Here is an 18710-nt window from a genome sequence, read left to right on the forward strand (position 1 = left end):
ATTGTTTATATATATTCAACAAGTGATGGACATTTGGGTTTTTACCAAATTTTGGCCATTACCAATGAATATATTATGAATATTCATAACAGGTCTTTGTGCTGACTTATTTTTTTATTTCTTTTGAATAATGCCTAGAAATGGAAGTTCTGAGTCATATGGTAAGCATACACACACACACACACACACACACACACACACACACATATTATATATAACTTAAGAAAAAAAAAAGACCTGCCAAACTGATTGCCAGAAAAGCTGTATCATTTTGCATCTCACCAGAAAGATAAAATTTCCAGTTGGTCCATGTGATTTCCACAGATAGTATAGTATTGTCAGTCATTTTTACTTATAGCAATTCTTAAATACTATTCAGCAGTAAAAACGAACTATTGATACAAGAAAGTGGGTGGATAAATCTCTAGGACTGAGTGAGAGAAGTAATATAATATTACTGTGTGATGTAACATACATTTTTTTGACATTCCTGAGAGACAAAACTGTAGTGACAGAAAGATCAGTGGTTACCATGGGTTGTGGGTAGGAGTGTGACTGTAAAACAAAAAGCATGAGAGAGTTTTACCAATAATGGAGCTGTTTCTGAATCCTCAATGTAATGGTGGTTACACAAAACTATGTATGTCAAAATTCCCATGCATTTTGAACTGTGCATAAAAAGAAAAAAGGCAACACTGCTATATGATTAGATACAAAGTAAAAAACGATAAAAAATAAAACCTCTAAATTATTGTAATTTCACTGAGGATGCAATATCATAGGACCGTGTTTTATATTTCTCAATACTAAGGTGAAAGGTATTGTTATAGCTTTCTTGAAGTATGATATATTCACAATAAATTTCACCAATTTTAAGTATGTAATCAGATGACATGTGATAACTATTTACAGATGTGCAATCATCAGCATAGTTGTAGAATAAATCTGTACCCTAAAAATGTTCCCAAATGCCCCTTTTCACTCAATTCCTGCCCTGACCCATGTCCCTTGACGAGAACTGATTTTCTTACTGTTGTTTTAATTTTGCATCACTAATTTTTTTAATTTCATTGCTGCATAATATACCATTATGAGGACATACCACATTTTATCCATTCAATTCTTGATATTATTCATTTGCCCTTTGATATCAACTTTTCCAATATTGCTTATTACAAATATTGCTGCCATGAACATTTGTGTAGAAGTCTGTGTGGACATAAGCTTTCATTTTCCTTTAGAATTGAATAACTCAGTGATGTGGGAAGGAAACATTAATTTTAATGAATACAACCAAATACTTTTTCTAACATTGCTGTATTATTTTTCATTCCTACTAGCCATGTCTTAGTGTTTAACTTCCCTCATATCCTTGCCTACACTTAGTAGCATTTGCAGTATTTTTATTTTTAACTATTCTTGTGCATGCATATTGGTATCTAATTTTGTTTTTGCTTTTACCCAATATCAAATGATGTTCAGCAGTTTTTTGTGTGAAATTACTGTTCAAATCTTTTCTATTTTTTAAAAAATTAGATAGTTTGCCTTTGTATTATTGAGTTAAATAACCTTTATATACAGAGAATCTCATAGTATTATTCTGTATGTATCTTTTACAAATATTTTATCTTAATCTGTGGCATGCCTTTTCCTGTTCTTAATGGTGCCTTATAAAAAGCAGAAATTTAATTTTTATTAATTCTGATTTGTCAAAATTTTTATTCATAGTTAATAGTCCTTGTAGCCTAAAAACTCTTTGCCTATCCCAATGTCTTGAATATTTCCTTCTATGCTTTCTTCTGGAACTTTTGTCATTTAACTTTTACTTTTAAGTCCCATGATCTAATTTAGGATAATTTTTCTCTGTGTTTTGAGGAAATTTTTGAAGTTTTGTGTTTTTACATATAAATAGACAGTTGTTTTCAACATATTTTCCCCATTACATTGCATTGCTTTGTTGAAAATAAGCTAAGTGCGTGTGTGGGTGTGTGGTTTGCCTATTTTGTTTTCTTCATTCCATATGACTATTCTTACATAAATACTACACTGTTGATTGCTGTAGATTTTATTACATTCTTAAAATTAGGTAGTATTAGTCATTCTACTTTGTTCTTGCTTCTAAAAATAGTTTAGCTAATGTAGGTCTTTGGCATTTACGTGCAAATTTTAAAACCAACTTAAATTTATTTTAAAAAAAACCCTACAATTTTATAAACATTGACCACTTTAGAAAATCAAGTATTTTGAACATGATAAATCTGTTTTTTAATTTTTTTCTTTGTAGTCTTTTGTAGATATTAGTGTACAGCTCTCATATATATTTCAGTAAATGTACTATTAATAGATTAATTTTAATATAAATATATTTAATATTTTAATAATTAATCATTGTTACTATGTAGAAAACCAATTTTTAAAAAAATATTAACCATGTATTCTATAAACTTGCTAAATTTACATATAGTTCTGGTTGCTCTTTTTAAAGATTTCTTGTGATTTACTATTTACATGTTTTGTTTGAGAGCATTTTTTCCTTTCCAGTAGTTTGTCTTTTTGTTGTTGTTGTTCTTGCTTTACTTCACTGGTTAGCATCACAGTACAATTTGATTAGAAATGATGTGAGTGGAAATTTTTTTTTTGTTTTCAGTCATAGAATGAAAGAATTTCATCTTTCTATATTAAATATCAGCTAATTGAGGTTTTTCTGTTAAGGTATTTTATTAGTTGAGGAAGTTATCTTATATTCTTAGTTCACTGATAAATTTAACTTGGATGGATATTTAATTTTCTTAAATTATTTTCCTGTACCTATTGACGTGGTTATATATTTTCTTACATATTTTGTTGATATGGACAGTTATATTTGCTTTCTAAATATTAAACTATTCTTTGTTTCCTTAAATAAGTATACTTGGCAATGATGTACTACTATTTTTACATATTATTTTTAAATATTGCTGGATTCAAGTTGTTAATATTGTGTTAGGATTTTTGTGTCTTTATTTGTGAAGATTATACATTTGTAATTTTATTTAGTTATTATACTGTCTTTCCTGATTTTGGTATCAGAAAAAAATTGTTCTTATAAAATATCTTAGTACTTATTTTCTTCTTTCCACTTGTGGAAAAAAGATTTTTGATTTTTTTTTTGTTTGTTTCTTTAAATTTAGTGTAATTTATCAATAAAGGATTCATTCAGACCTGTATTATATAAGTATATATACACATTCATATATATGTGTGTGTATATATATATAGGCTATAACTATGAATTTCATTTAATTTCAGCATATATAATTCTTCTTTAGTTATTCTCTTTCAAGAAATTTACCCATGTCATCACATTTGCAGGATACATTGATATTGAATATTCATAATACTAGCTTTTATTTCTTTTTAATGTCTGTTGACTTTGTAGGAGGTTCCGTCTTTCACTCCTCTAATTATTTTAGTCTTGTTTTGTTTTTCATTGATCAATTGAGCTAGAAAATTATCAGTTTTAATATTTTTTCAACAAACCAGCTTTTACTTCCATTCATTTTCCATGATGTTTTCTTTCTGTATTCTAATTCATTGATTCCTCTTGTATAGTTATTTCCTTCTTTCTGCTTACTTTGGGTTAAATTTTAGATTATTTTTTTTCTTTTCTAATGAAAGAATGTAATGTTATTAATTTCTCTCTAAAAGTAGCTTTAGCTGCATCTCACAAATTTTGATACATTGAGGTTTTATTTTGATTCAGTTCAAAATATTTTAACCTGTCTTTTCTGTTTTCCTCATAAATCATTTCAAAGTATGATTTTTGTTTTTCAGGTATTTTGACATTTGCCTGCTGTTTTCCTTCATTCTTATTTCTAGTTTAATTCCATTGTTTTCAGATACCACCGTTTGTAAGATTTTTTCAAATTTCCAAATTGTATTATTGTCTATCTTGTGGAATGTCTCATATTAATGGGTTTTTCTATTAAGGTCAATTAGGTAAGTTTATTTGACAGTGTTGTACAAGTACCTTCCCCAACTTTTGTCTATGCATTGCTGTACATTACTGTAGATCCATACATTATTGAGAAAGCTATGTTTAAGTCTAGTTGGGCATGTATCTGTTTACTTTCTGTATTCTTTCAGATTTTGATTTATGTAATTTGAAGGTCTGTTTTTATGTATATAAACATTTAGGATTGTTATGGCTTCTTGACAAATTAACCTTTTATTATTTTGTAATTTAGCTCTTCATCTTTAGTAATATTTCTTGATCAGAAGTCTACCTTGTTCAAAATTAAGTTTAGAAACGTCTCAGCTATTATCACTTCAGTTATTCCTTCTGCCTTATTCTCTATCACTTCTCTTTCTGAAGCTCGAAATACACATATATTAGACCATTTGATACTTTCCCACAGTTCTTGGATTCTCTATTTATTTTAAATTTCTTTTTAATAAGTCCAATATCATAACCATTTTTATATCTATGGATCCTTTTTATTCTTGTTTTTTCGCATGTCCTTTTGCATAATTATTGTATTGAATGCCAGATATTGTTTATAAAAAAAATTAGGAACTAAAGTAATTAAAAGTATCTATGCGTATTCTTCTTTTGGGTTATTAGGATATGGAATAGCCAATAGTTGAGCTGGGTTTCGATTTTTGTAGTTTCTATATTTACATTCAGTGTTTTAAATTACTTCAGTGGTTGACAGATGCTACTAGTGGCCTGTGTGTGGCCTGAAGCTGGAGATGGTTTTTGTACGTGCTTCTCTCCAACCTCAGCTTTTAGCATGTACTATATGCCTGCAACATAAAAGGTGTAACTCTGTATTCCTACCCCTAACCTAGTGATAAACCCTTATTGCATTTTACTCTGCTTGTTCTACAGTGGCAAATGGCTTTTCTGTAGTGTCAGTTCAAAGTAGGGAAAGTAGATATTCTACCCTCTCTTGATGAATTTTGCTTAGGAGTGTGTGTTTGTGTTGGGTGGTAGATGTTGTTTTATGTTGCACAGTGACAGACATATCAGAGCAGAGTTGCCAGCAGTGGTTGGCCACTCCCTTTTACTTACGTAGGGTCAGGATTGTGGGAGAGCTTTCTCCTGTTACTCTTTTAGATTTTAGCATACCCTGAAAATCTAAACCACAAAGGGGGTCCCTCAGGTTTCTGCTCTAAATATTTCTTATCAGTACTCAGAGAAAGTCCCATAAAAAAGAGGTAAACACAAAGAGTGTGAACTTCTCATAAGTCTGCTCCTCCCAGGAATTCTAAACTGAATGCAAGTTCATGTGTGGCCCTTATATTATTACATTTCAGTCATTTACTTTGTAGCCATTTTTATAGCTCCCAACTCTTTCTCCCATGATCTGTCATTCATAAAATGGACTGTGTGTTTTATTCATGTGTCCCATCTCTCCTTCATATGTTCTATATCCATTCAGTCCACCTGCTTGCCTTGATCCCTCAAGTCTCAGATAGAGAGAAAATACTGTAATTGTTTATTATTTCTGTTTTTCTTATTGTAAATATGAGAGTGACATTCTTTTGCAACCTTCTAAAAGAACCTTCTAGAAGAAGTAGAACCTGCGGAAGTCAATTTCACAAAGGAACATTAAATTAATATACTTTACAAAACTAGTTAATTTTCTAATCTTCTTTGAACTTTATATTATGCTCATGAGTATACCGTGGGCTTTTTCATATTATAAAAATGTAACTCTGGCCCCTGGATCCTGCAGCTCAAAGATTGTTTTAGGGACAGATATTGCAATATGAAGAATGCAAAGTCTGGGGCATACTCTCATGGTAATAAGAATCTAGAATGAAAACATCTTAATGTGGGCTGTATAAGAGAATATTTTCTGGAAGGGTTGAGATTTTTAACAGGATTGTGAATATTGTGTACCATTTAGCCAGGAAGAAATCATGAGGCAACAGATTTCCCAATAAAGGCAACAGCTGAACAAATACATGTACCACAGTGGTACTGAGCAGACCAGAGAGCAGTACTCCAGCTAAATGCAACACCCAGCTTTAGTTTGAGACATGGCCATATATGGGAGAGAACTTACATAAAATACTTACAAATTGTCAGTATTTATCTCCATCCTTCTCAAATTCTTTGCATAATGACTTGTGCATGCTCAATATCCTCACTGGATAAACTTTAAGTAATATATCTTCTATTATATAATACGCATTGCCAAAAATAGCATACCTGTAACTATGCTTATTTGGTGAGAAACCAATAAGGATAAGATATAGGACAGCTGTGAACTGAGTATTTAAATGACATGATCTCATCATGAAATATATTTGATTTTGACCTTATTAAAATCTCACCCAATGTTTTAAAGTATCTGCAAAGCCTGATACTCTTTTACAGAGCTTGATGTTTAGAGATAACAAGCGGTAGGAGAGTGTGGAAAAGGAGGGCATATAGTATACTTGTTAAGAGAATGAAGTTTGGAGTTATTCTCAGGGATTTATGTTCCAGATCCATCAATTACTGTACAATTGACTGGACTAATGACCATCAAAATCAGAAACCAAAAATAACTGGAGAGCTGCAAACTCCTCATCCCTTCTTATTTCATCTAGTTGAAATGCACTCATTATTTCCTAGATGTCAGGCCTGGATATTTCTCTGTAAATAACGTTTTCTGCTTTTCAGAGGAACTTAGAAATTATCTTTAAGCTGGTCTTTCAGGTAAGAAACATACACTTGTTTGGACTTGCCAATCTTAACAAAGCTTTGAAATGAAAGCAATATTGCATTTTTAGATTCATGTGTTTGGTAGCTTAATGTATATGGCAGGTCTCAACTAATGAGAAGCCAAGTATCTCTCTACATAGACTGCATAGGCTAACTGTCAGTGACACAGTGTGCCTCAGGTAGTCAGCTACTCAACACCCCTCTTATTGCTCCAGAATCTTCTGCAGTGAATATCACACATGTCACATAGCTCATATTTCATATAAAACAATCACAATCTCTGCCACCAAGCTTGGTGATGATAAATTCAGCAGCTTTTGTGAACTATAATGCTAAACAAATAAACAAAAAATAAGTTGAATTTATATAGAAAATGTATGGGATATCATTGTTCTACTACTCCACATCAATCCACAGATTTGCCCCTCAAGAGGTCTGTAAGACTCTATTTTCACTGTTGTGAGGAAATTGAGTATGAAATACCCACTCACTTATAGCCTCCAAATATTTAAAGACATTGAAAAAAATCAGAGTAATATAATTGATATTCATAGATTTTTCTCTAATCTGTATCCAAGGCAGTTATCTTAAGTTTCTTGACATTGTCAGGATTTGCTATTTGTTATTATTGGCCTTTAAGAAAATAACTCTGTAGGCATTACCCATAAAAAACACAGTAACAGACAACTGGCATTAATATATTTTCTTCACTCACCAACCTCTTTCCAAAAGAGGCACTATGACACCTAAATCTTGGACAGTCCTTTTCAAATTAGATTATAGATTCACATGCTTATTTTATGAGACCTAATAATTTCCTCATGAAATGGATAAGCATTATTATTATTATCACCAATTAACAGCTGTAAAAAGTGCCTTGGAATTGTTAAGGTACATGTTGGAATGTTCTAGATGCTGAGTGCTTTTCATTCTGACACACTCAACCATTTTACCTTCTTTGAGCACTCAGTATTATGTAAGAATTTTAAGGACATTTTAATATGTATTTCTCTATTATGCTTAATTCTCTGAAATATTTTCCAGAATTATTGAAAATTTTAGGGTGTGCTTCTTTTATGCATCCCTACTTCGAAGCACTAAACCCAATGTGGTTTCAGTTTGCAGCATCATCTCAGGGAGGCAAGTGTAAATCTTGCCTACCTAAGCAGCACAACTTCCTCCTGAGCCCCTCAGTGGCCATCAGACACCAGGTTGGGACAAAAGAATCAATACATCGGAATACAACCAACACACCTCTCCAGTCTTGAGTTCTATATCTGATGTATGTAGATGAACTTAGATTGTTTCCAGCTTTTTCTGCTATGACAAGATTATTAAATACTTAATGCAGATTCAGAGCAGCCTGAAAGATTAATTCTAGTAAAATAGCAAATGTCATTATTAACAAGCAGTACCGGGATCTATTTTCACAGTCAGGCTCTTGAAGTTTTGTTATCGTTACTGATACTGAATAGTTCAGCAGAGAGACACAATGGGTAGCTGTTTTCTTTAAATCATCATCATCTGGAACTCAAATATTCTGCAAAAATGTGAAACCTATGCTCTTTATTAATTAGTAGACAAATGTGGGATTTTCAAAAAGAAAGCTTTAGATTAGAGGATATCACTTTTGTACATAGTTAATGAGCTAGCATATAAATTAGAATAGTTTCTTTAGGATAAATTATAATGAGTTATTAATTAATTGAGGGCAATGTAATGACATGCATTACATTTTCTTACTTTCTTGAGAATACCTCTACAATCACAAAATCTAGATCTGACAACATTATGTTTCAAATGCTGCTTGTAGAAAGAAAATCTTCCAAAAGTTGGTCTTGCTATAAATAAAGATTTGAAGACATCATTGACTTAGTTCTTAATATTAGAAATGTGTCAAAAGGATAAAACTTCATTGGGCATTATGAACAAGCCATTTTCATGTACTATGAATCTGTCAGATAAATTGTCCTTGTTCACTGGTTCTTTGGGGTCTCTTGTGGCTAATGGCCAGTAGGTCTTTGACAGAGAATAATATATACAAGATAAAGATAATTGATGCCCCAGGGAAAAAGCAAAAATCTACATAATTAAAATTACTTTACATTGATTTAGCCATGGAATCTGGTTCTTTTCAAAGTACTCAAGAGATCAGTACATTGTGGTGGAAAAAATGAATTTATTGAGTCAGATATACCTGAGTTCAAAGTAAAATTCTCCAGACAGATGTTACTTAACTGCTATGATTCTTAATTTCCCACGCAAAACGAGTTCAATAATACCAATCTTGTGATATATTTACAAGGAGTAGAATTAATAGAAGGATCGTATCTGGCACTTATTAGGAACTCTACAAATGTAACTGTTTTGTACTATTTCTACTACCATAATTTGTTCTATAATTATAGTTCTAGCACAGAGCAGTGGAAAGTACTATAGATATGGAAACTTGAGACCTGAGTTCTGTGAGAATTTGTGTGACCCTCTTTCTAGACTTCCACTTTTCATTTAAAATGAATAGGTATGGATAAAATAATGTCTCTACAGCAATAAGAATTACCCTGAAATAATAATTCTGTGATTAAATATGTAGACTACTCATGTCAAAAAATGTCAGGAACTCTAAGCCGTATCTCAATGGAAATTTGTTTGCATTAAAATCTGGAAATAGACATTTGAAACATGAGAGGCAATAGAAATACTAGAACACAGAGATAATAAAACCACAGAGAGATGAAAGAACATACAGATCAATAAATATAAAATATGACACAAGAGCAATATTAAATTAAAGTGAGAATAAGAACTTGGATAATTTACTATTCGCATGACTTTCAGAATGGAAATATATCCATGAAGAATTTAACATTAGTTTATATTCTTTGGTAGAAATTAGTTTTTTTCTCCTCTCTGGAGACCTAGAAAATGAAATGAATAATTACACACAGAGGTGGAAGAAAAGAAGTAGTGAAAGGCAATTTTGGAGCTCATGATACAATACTTAAGAAAAATTAGCTTTTATTGACAGAAAGAATATGAAAGCCTAGAATTTGGGGGAATTGAGTGAGACCCCTGAAAATCAGAAAAAAGCTTAGAAAAATAATGTGTTCTGTTCTAAGACCAGAGCCTTATTCATATGCTTGATGCTTGGAAAAAGCTAAATAAATACATGAGGAATAACAAAATGTACAAGCAGGACAGCAACAAATTTTTTCTTATCATTATAATACACATTTAAATTAAAAATTTAAATATGTACAGGTAGATAAATACTTAAAGTTAACAGTATGTAACTTTAATTTTGCAAAGGTAACTATGCCTATTGTGATTTTCTCCTTTGCATTGCCAACATTTTCATTATGATAATCACTCTAGAATTGAGTTCCATTCTACACCATTCATCTTGAAGAGACATATTTTTGGAGCTAGCTAGATATTTTTACTTGTGCTGTGGAGTTTATCTATAAATATTAGAAGGGAATTAAGTAAAATAAATGTAGAAAAGTATTTCCTTCTCATTAAATTGTTGGCTCATTCTGCAAAGGGAATGTTATTGCAAAGATTCTTTCCAGAATGAATGCTATTGCAAAGATTCTTTCCAGAATAACATCTTTCCTGATGTTATAAACACAAAGTAAACTGTTTCTTATAGCATATATCAAAAATATACTTCTAATAAAGAATAAATGTTAGTATTTTGTAATTTTATATTTAGTAGCCCATTCAAAATATACTTTCTTTCAATTTGTCCATTTTCATGGGTATCTAATACTAAATTTTTCTGACTAAATACATGCAATTTTTTGCAAATCAGTTCCCATTCAACAGCCATAGAACAACATTTCCTATAACTTTTTATCTTCATTCACTGCTCAGAATATCATTGTTAGTAAAAGCAAAATTTTAGTCTGAGGCAGTAGGACAATTCATCATCTGCATTCTGCCTTTGGCTCTTCTGTGCTGTCTTCATTTCTCTGCGTCTTAAATCTACGAACTCTTTATACCTTCCTGGCTCCCTCCGCATGTCCTGAGCATGGCTGCCCATGTATACTATGTTTTTGCTAATGATCAGTATTTTTAAGTGCTACAGGAGCATTGCAAAATTAAGGTACTTTTTTGGGGAAACAATTTCTATTATAACCCAGTCTTAGAGATCTACAATATGTATTAGCATATTAAAGACTTTGACAAATCTTCGAGCAAAGAAAGATCATTAACTTTTTAAAATCAGTTTCATAATCATAATTGACCCCTTTTATTATAATATCTGTTCATTTCCTACATAATTAGCATTCTGTAGGACACATTTTGTAGACTATTGCTTTGTCATTGAATTTACTTTTCCTCTATCAAAAATATTCTGTATTTTTCCCAGTCTTCAGACAACTGGTTTAAATTTTGATAAGACAATTCACAATAAATTGTGGAAGACAGGTCATGTCTTAACATGGTTCTTTTCCAAATGGTTTGAAATTTACCAAGACCTTCTAAAGAGGTGTGTTATACTGAGGTAGACAACACTACATACCACAGATCAAATCTGTCCCATTGCCTATATTTGTAAATAAAATTTTTTAGAACACAGTCACAGTCATGTTCCTTCTTATTTGCATCCTATCTATGGCTTTGTCAATGCTACAATGACAGAGTTAATTAGTTGTACCTGAGACCTTATCCCTACAAAACTGAAAATATTTCCTAATTTGTTCTTTAGAGAAAAATATTGGGGGGCCCTGCCTTAAACTATAGGATGAAATCATAATAGTCATATGTGAAGCTCTATAACAGGTCCAGAGAGAAGATACTTCTTTTCCTTATTAGAAATTATTTTTCAGTAGTATACCTCATACCACACCAAGTGACAAGGGAAATATTGTTGCTTTGGTCTGAGAGCAACTTCCAGATTTGCAAGGCAAATGCAAGATACATGTGCTCTCTTCAGGAACAGGAATATAATCCAAAGGCAAAGAAAAGCTACATTTCCAATCTTGAAAATGTGCAATCTGTTTGTGTTGACTTTATATTTGGGATTACAAGATCAACACATCCATGCATCTCTATTTTTTTAATTAACTTGCTAAATCTACAATATAAAATAGGGCTTCTAAAAACTTGAAAGAAGTTGATGAATCTGTAAGCAGAAAAAAATGTTGTGAATCTAAAGGAATCAAGGTTTGGGGAAGCTCCTTTTATTTACCAGGGGGCATTGCAACATATCTAGCTACCCTCAACAAGCCTGCTTGCCATTCATCAGAAGGAGAACTGGGACAATTGGCAGAGATAAATTAGTACAGACACATCACTGCTGATGAAGTTGGAGAGAAGTAACTTAGTTCTCATAGATGAAGGAGAACACATTTATAAAGAGATAGCTAAATTATTAAGGCTCAGTTCCACACATTTCAAAACAGTCCTTTAAAAATAATTGCTGTCATTAGTGTAGTAGTCTTTCAGAAAAATGACAAGGATGTTGATGTATATTCTCACTTTTAAAATTCCATCACCCATTTCTCTAAGTTAAAAAGATTGTAGCAGCTTAAATCTCCAGAGGGAGAAACCACATTTACATTATATATTACTTTAATATTTTTTCACTCTCTTAATTAATTTTTTGAGAAATAAATTGCAAATTTGAGTTCATGTTAATGAAGTTAGTGATTAATGAAACTCTGTTTCATTTGGAGTTTTGTATTGCCAAAAGTGAATGTTAGGTATATAAGAAGTCTCAGTAGTACAGAGTAACTTAGTATATATCTGCCAAGTGTTTTTGTTACCATTTATGATAAAATGTAGAATATGTTTTTCTCAACATTTTAAGGTTATAAATATCTATATTTACTCAGGAAAATATTTTCAAAACTAAATTTTAGCTGAACATTCAGTTTTTTCAAATTTATCACATAAGCAAGATACTATAAGATTTTCCATAGCACCAAAATAATGACTAATTAATTAATTGTATTGTTTATAAGTGTATTTCATATGCACCATTATAAGATTCAACAAAGCTATTATAAAGTCATATTCCAGAAACATTAACCTTTCAATTGAATTTTTTTTCCAATAAACACCCTAGTAGGGTCACCAGGTAAAATGCAGGAGAATCAATTAAATTTGAATTGAAGATAAACAACACATAAATATTTAGTATGAATATGCCACAAATATTGCATGTGACATACTTAAATTAAAACAAAGAAAGAAAAAAACATTGTCTAAAATTCATCTTTCTTTTCACTTAGAACAACATAAATTTACTGTCTTAAGGTTCTATATGTTAGAAGTGCAATGTGGGTGAAATTCATCATGCTACCAAGGTTATATTCCTTCCTGGAGGCTTTAGAGGAAAACCTGTTTCCTTGCTTTTCCCAGCTTCTAGAAGCTATCCATGTTCCTTGGCTCACGGTATCCTTCCTCAGTCTTCAGGCCAAATTACATCTCTTCAACCTTTCTTTTGTATTCACATCTTCCTCTGACCACAGCCATGGAAGGATTTCTTCTTTTAAGGACCTATGAGATTAGTTTGGGCCCAAACATACAATTCAAGAAAATTTCCCTATCCTTAATTCTTAACTTCACCACATCTGCAAAGTTCATTTTAGCATATAAAGTACCATATTGACAGGTTCCTGGGATTCAGACTTGGACATTTTTGGTTGGCCATTATTCTGCTATGACAGTTTATGAAAGATCTAAACCTAAAGCTAGAAACACTGCCCTAGATCAGTATTTTTTCTCAATCATGGCTGCACAACAGAATCACCTGCAGAGCACAAATAAACTCCATCCTAGACCAACTAAGTCAGTGCCATGGAGGAGAGGGTCTAGCATCAACATTTTTAAAGCTCTCAAATTGACTGTGACGTGTAGTCTGGGGCAAGAACCACGAGTGTAGGGCAAAGTTCGACAATCTTGTCTTGCTGGCCAAATTTGGCCAACTGACAGGTTTTGCGTGTTTAGTTTTGTTAAAATTTTTATTACTTTTTATTGAGATATAACTCATATTCCATATAATTTGCTTGAAGTGTTCAGTGGTTTTTATAATATCCACAAAATTGTACAGTCGTCTCTAATTATTCCAGCACATTTTGATCACTCCAGAAAAGAAACCTTGAACCAGTTAGCACTCACTGCTCATGCCTCCTTTCCCATCAGCCCTTGGCAACCACTAATTTACTTTCTGTCTCTAGAGATTTGACTATTCTGGGCATTTCATGTAAATGAGATCATGTAATACGTAGCCTCCTGTGTTTGGCTTCTTTCACTTAACATAATATTTTTAAGTTTCATCTGTTTTATACTGTGACTCAGTACTTCTTTCATTTTTTTGTGGCTGCATGAAATTCAAATTTAAGTGAACTTCTTGTATTTTTACTTGCTAAACCAGATAACCCTACACACTAGTGTAATTTGAGTGTAGAAATAGATAGGACTGAGTGTTTTTAAACAAATAATTTTCTGAATGTTTCCTCATTTTATCTCTATATTCTTTTTAACATTCAAGTAAGAGCAATAGATGGCTATCAAAGACTAGGAGGGCTCTTTATTTTACTCTTTATAATTTTATATCAGAGTCTGTCCCTGAACATCTGATTCTCTCTTCATTCTTCATTACAGATATAATACTATTTCCAGGTCTGTAGATATTATTCAGATTATACTGTTACAATAATAGCCTTTAAAGCAAAATTAAATCTTGGGCATGCATTGTATTCAGATGCCATATATCTTTATTCTCTTTTAATCTAAAATGGTAACTCATTTCTTTTTGTTTTAATATATTGGTACTTTAAAAGAGTCCAAGCCACTTGTTTTGTAGAAGGTAGAGATTTGGTCTGTTGTAAATATGGGACAATTTAAACATTAAAAGAAAAAAATGATAATAAAGGATTAAAATTCATAGAATAAAATAAGAATCCAAGCGTTTATACATCTGCAAGGATGATGAATAAATAAGAAGCCTGGTTTTGAATTCTGATTCTTTACAATGAAGAAACTGGTAAAATCTCAAACCAGGTATGGAAAAGAATATTTCCTCTGTTCTGTCTGATTTGGATTTCTCTTCTCCCTTGCTTATCTATGGTTTTCTGATTGCTTTTGTGTCTCACCCGCTTCCTGGTCCACAGCAGTTACCGGTGGAAAGAAATTTCTTTATGATAGGGTCTTAATGATGAATTAGAGTCTTCATCTGATGCTCAAAACTCAAATGTTAAATACATATCCTAAACCACTATGTTACTTTCAAGGTTCCAATCCCCCAGTAGTGTCTCTGAAATTTCTGTCACAAGTGTATATGTGAGACTGTCCTTGTGCTTATGTTGGTAAGTTTTCTGCTAACTAATGTCTCTGCTATAGACACTGCTATCTCTGAAATTTGCCTGCTTTTCTGCTGCATGCTATAAAAATGAGAAAAAAACAATTGGGGAACAGTGACTTATAGATTGTGTCATATGTTAAAGAGATTCCTTCCTGAGCAGAGCATAGATGATATTTGATTTTCTCTATAAGAGGAAAAATATTTCTCTGTCTATACTATTTGTCTGTTATATAGACACTCTCATGTGAGCTAGGCAAATTTTATAAATATACTATTTATCTATTATATAGCTACTCGCATGTTAGATAACACATGGTCTATTCTTAGGGCTCAAAATGAATTATCAATTGTATTAGATTCCCATTGATGCTATAAAAAAATACCACAAATGTGCCTAAAGCAGGACCAATTTTTTTTGATCACTCTAAAGATCAGAAGTGTGAAATGAATAATTTGGGGCTAAAACCAGTGTGCTTGCTGGGCTGCTTTTTTTCAGGAGGCTGCAGGGGAGAAACCAGTCCTTGCTTTTTTCAGCTTCTGAACGTTGCCGCATTCCTTGGCTCTTGGCCCTCTTCCAGCAATTACTCCAACTGACCTCTCCTTTGTTGCCACATCTCCTCTAAATCCCGTCTCTCTCTTTCCCTTATAAGGACTTTCGTGATTATATTGGGCCCACTGGATAATCCAGAATAATTTTTCCATCTCCAGGTCCTTGATTTAATCATACCTGTGAAGCCTTTTTTACCATAACATATTTATAGGTCTCAGATAGCAGAGTACTGAGAGCTGTTATTCTGCCTACCATGTCAAAAAAAAAAAAAAAAACAAAAAAAACAAATTGAAAAATTTCCTCAAGGTAGACTAAAAGGAAACATAGAAACATCATTGGAATAAATCTTATCCATGTCAACTGTAAGACAAATTTTCCCAAATGATGATTTTTTGTTGTTGTTTAGTGCTTTTAGTTTAACAAACACTGAATTGTGCGAAGAAGAAGAAAAAAAACCAAGAAGAATAAGAACAACAGCAACAACAAGAATAAAGCATATGAACTGTAGATAAGCAAACATAAATAAACTTTTTATCCTTATTTTGGAGTGATTTTAAATTTCGCCCATACACAACGTTCGCTCACTGTTAAATTGCACAAGTTCCTACATCTGCATGTCCCTGAAGGATCTGAAATAGATTTACTAGTACTGTAACCTATTTGATCCAATTAAAATATATCTCTGTCTAAACTTCTGAAATTCAACTAGATAAATTTCTGACTTATATCCTCCTTCTGACCTTTAGCAAAATGTTCTATACTCACAACATCATTCTCAGTTGGCAAGAAGTGAGCTCATATATTTCACCATTGGAGCAACTGAAACACATTTAAGGGGAAAATAGCTTATTTTAGTTACTGACAGAGTCAGAAATGTACCAGTGTGACATTTTATTGAGTTTATTGAAGTGAATGTTGCCTACAACATGCAGATGATAGGTTCAAAACATTCTTATCTAATGTGACAGGAATAAAGTTAAGAAATGCAAAAGTAAACTCTCAAAATACATCACTATATTGAGGCAGGCAGCCCCAGCAGTCATCTTTCCCTGTGCTTTCTGTCAAAGATCAGATGATCTGGAGTCAAAGAGCTATGACTTTTTAGCTCTTTCATATATAAACTAAATAAATTTGGTATTGTGTAATTTTTCTCTCCCTTAACTAAAGTAATTCTTTTCTAAAATAAATTAGGCAGGATGGAAAGGGAGTGCAGAATCTAAGCTGTCACTGACATCCTGACCACAAAGCCACCTGCCTCTCTGCTTCTTGCTCTCAATGTCCAGTGTGAAAATAAAAATATAATACCTATTGATAGGAGATAATTCTGAGTAGTAGATAGACCAATGTAAGAGATTGGCTATTTTCTTTCTCTTCAGTGTTAACATTCAGAAGCAGTTTTCATTGCCTTGCATGCTGTGGAAGTTTCTGAGTTTTCCAATGACTTTTTTCATTTCAATTATTCTTCTATGTTTTTCTTTCTTGGCTATCTCCCCTTCTACAATGAAAAAAAAATCTGATGCTCTACTGCTTTCTAATTACTTAATTTACACCTTCTCTCCTGGTAGTCAAATTTACTAGTTTCTCTGCTTAATTTATAGTAGATACAAAATCAGATTGAAATCTACCTGTTTGTTTTTCTTATGTTAATCCTTCTTAGTTGATAACAATATTAACATGTTGACAATTTACAGTTAAATTTACTTACTAAATTTATTGCTTCAAACAGTCTTCAAGATTTAACTCAATTGAATTTAAAGAATGTTGATATAAATGTTACCATGCCCAAGACATTATGCTTTTAACCTGAAATGTTACCATTATTGCAACTTAATTATACTTCCTATCTGCTCTGAAATATGGCAGGATGGAGAATATAGAAGAAAAATAAGATAGCCGTTGACTTCAAAAATAAATGCAAATTTATAATATATCTGCATTTGAAACTTGTAATTTCTAATTTCTAAAGAAACTTCTAAAAATCCTTTGAACAGTTTTGGAATTCCAAAAAGCTATGGAATTTGGGGGCATTTCAAACATTTTTACTTGTATCTCAAGAAGCAGGGAGGATCCTGGATGATAGCTGGGTTATTGTAATAATGACTAATATTTAGAATGTACTTTGAGCTAATTTCTGTACTATTCACATTTTTGCCATTAACTCATTTATTTCTGAAATGCAAATTCAGATGCCCTTCGTCATCTGCTTTCTTCTATGTCCATCCCTCCTCCACAAATAGGAAAGTAATAGAGTAAGGTGCTAGTTCCTAATCCCAATGGTTGCTATGAAAATGAATAGTCTTTGATGAAAGGGCAAGTTGAATGTGTCACAATCGAGTGTGTACACCATCAAATTTTAATGGAGAAATGGAAAAGGAGTGTAGTTATCAAGGCATGTAATGCAAAGACATTTTCATAGTTTCCAAGTTTCACAACTAAGTTGTGAATATACTTATGTTTAGGAATGCTGGAATATTCATTCATTTCTCTCAGTTTTACAGTTCAAATTTATGTTAGCATCCAGCTTGTTGGGAAATTTAAAAAAAACAGTCAAACATACTGTGCCTAAAGAAAGCTTATTTCAAGACTATACTTTCAGAGATCATTTCTATAGTTCATTAATAGAGAAAGCCTATGTGTGTGTGTTTATATGAACTAAAGTGCAGCATAAGTTATGCTACTCAGTTCTGTACCAAATAGAGATGCCAGAATCTCCCCGATCCAACAGTTACTGGGATTTTCTTCCACTGATCCATCAAAACAATATCTCATGAATTTTCAAATAGTTTGCACCTGTCTTGTGTTAAGTTTTGTGGTATATTGATTCAAGAAACAAAAAAAGCCTGCTGAAAAGGAACTGAGAAGTCTATAAAATGAGCCAAGCCAGACAAGATAGAGAAACATTTTGCAGGAAAAATTACTTCAGAATAATCTATAATTTATATATTTGTAGCACTAGAAGTGGAAGAGAGTGTTCAGTAAATTTATGTTGTTATTCAGTGACCTGTCACTTGGCTCATCATTGTCTGCACAGATAAAATGTACTGAGAAGAAGTACATCCTGTTTTCCTTGCTGTAACACTTGATCTGAGGATGATTGTGGTATTTTGTTCTAACTTAAATCATGCTTTAATTATTAAATCAAATGA

General features: G+C 32.1%; 1 long non-coding RNA gene across 1 annotated transcript in view; it reads left to right on the top strand.

Annotated features, from left to right (window-relative positions):
• LOC141579260 (uncharacterized) overlaps positions 1-18710 on the top strand; it is a 311369-nt gene that overhangs the window by 214855 nt on the left and 77804 nt on the right. The window lies entirely within an intron of this gene.

Source organism: Camelus bactrianus, chromosome 11 (genome assembly GCF_048773025.1).
Source record: "Camelus bactrianus isolate YW-2024 breed Bactrian camel chromosome 11, ASM4877302v1, whole genome shotgun sequence".
In the NCBI taxonomy this organism is placed as follows: domain Eukaryota; kingdom Metazoa; phylum Chordata; class Mammalia; order Artiodactyla; family Camelidae; genus Camelus; species Camelus bactrianus.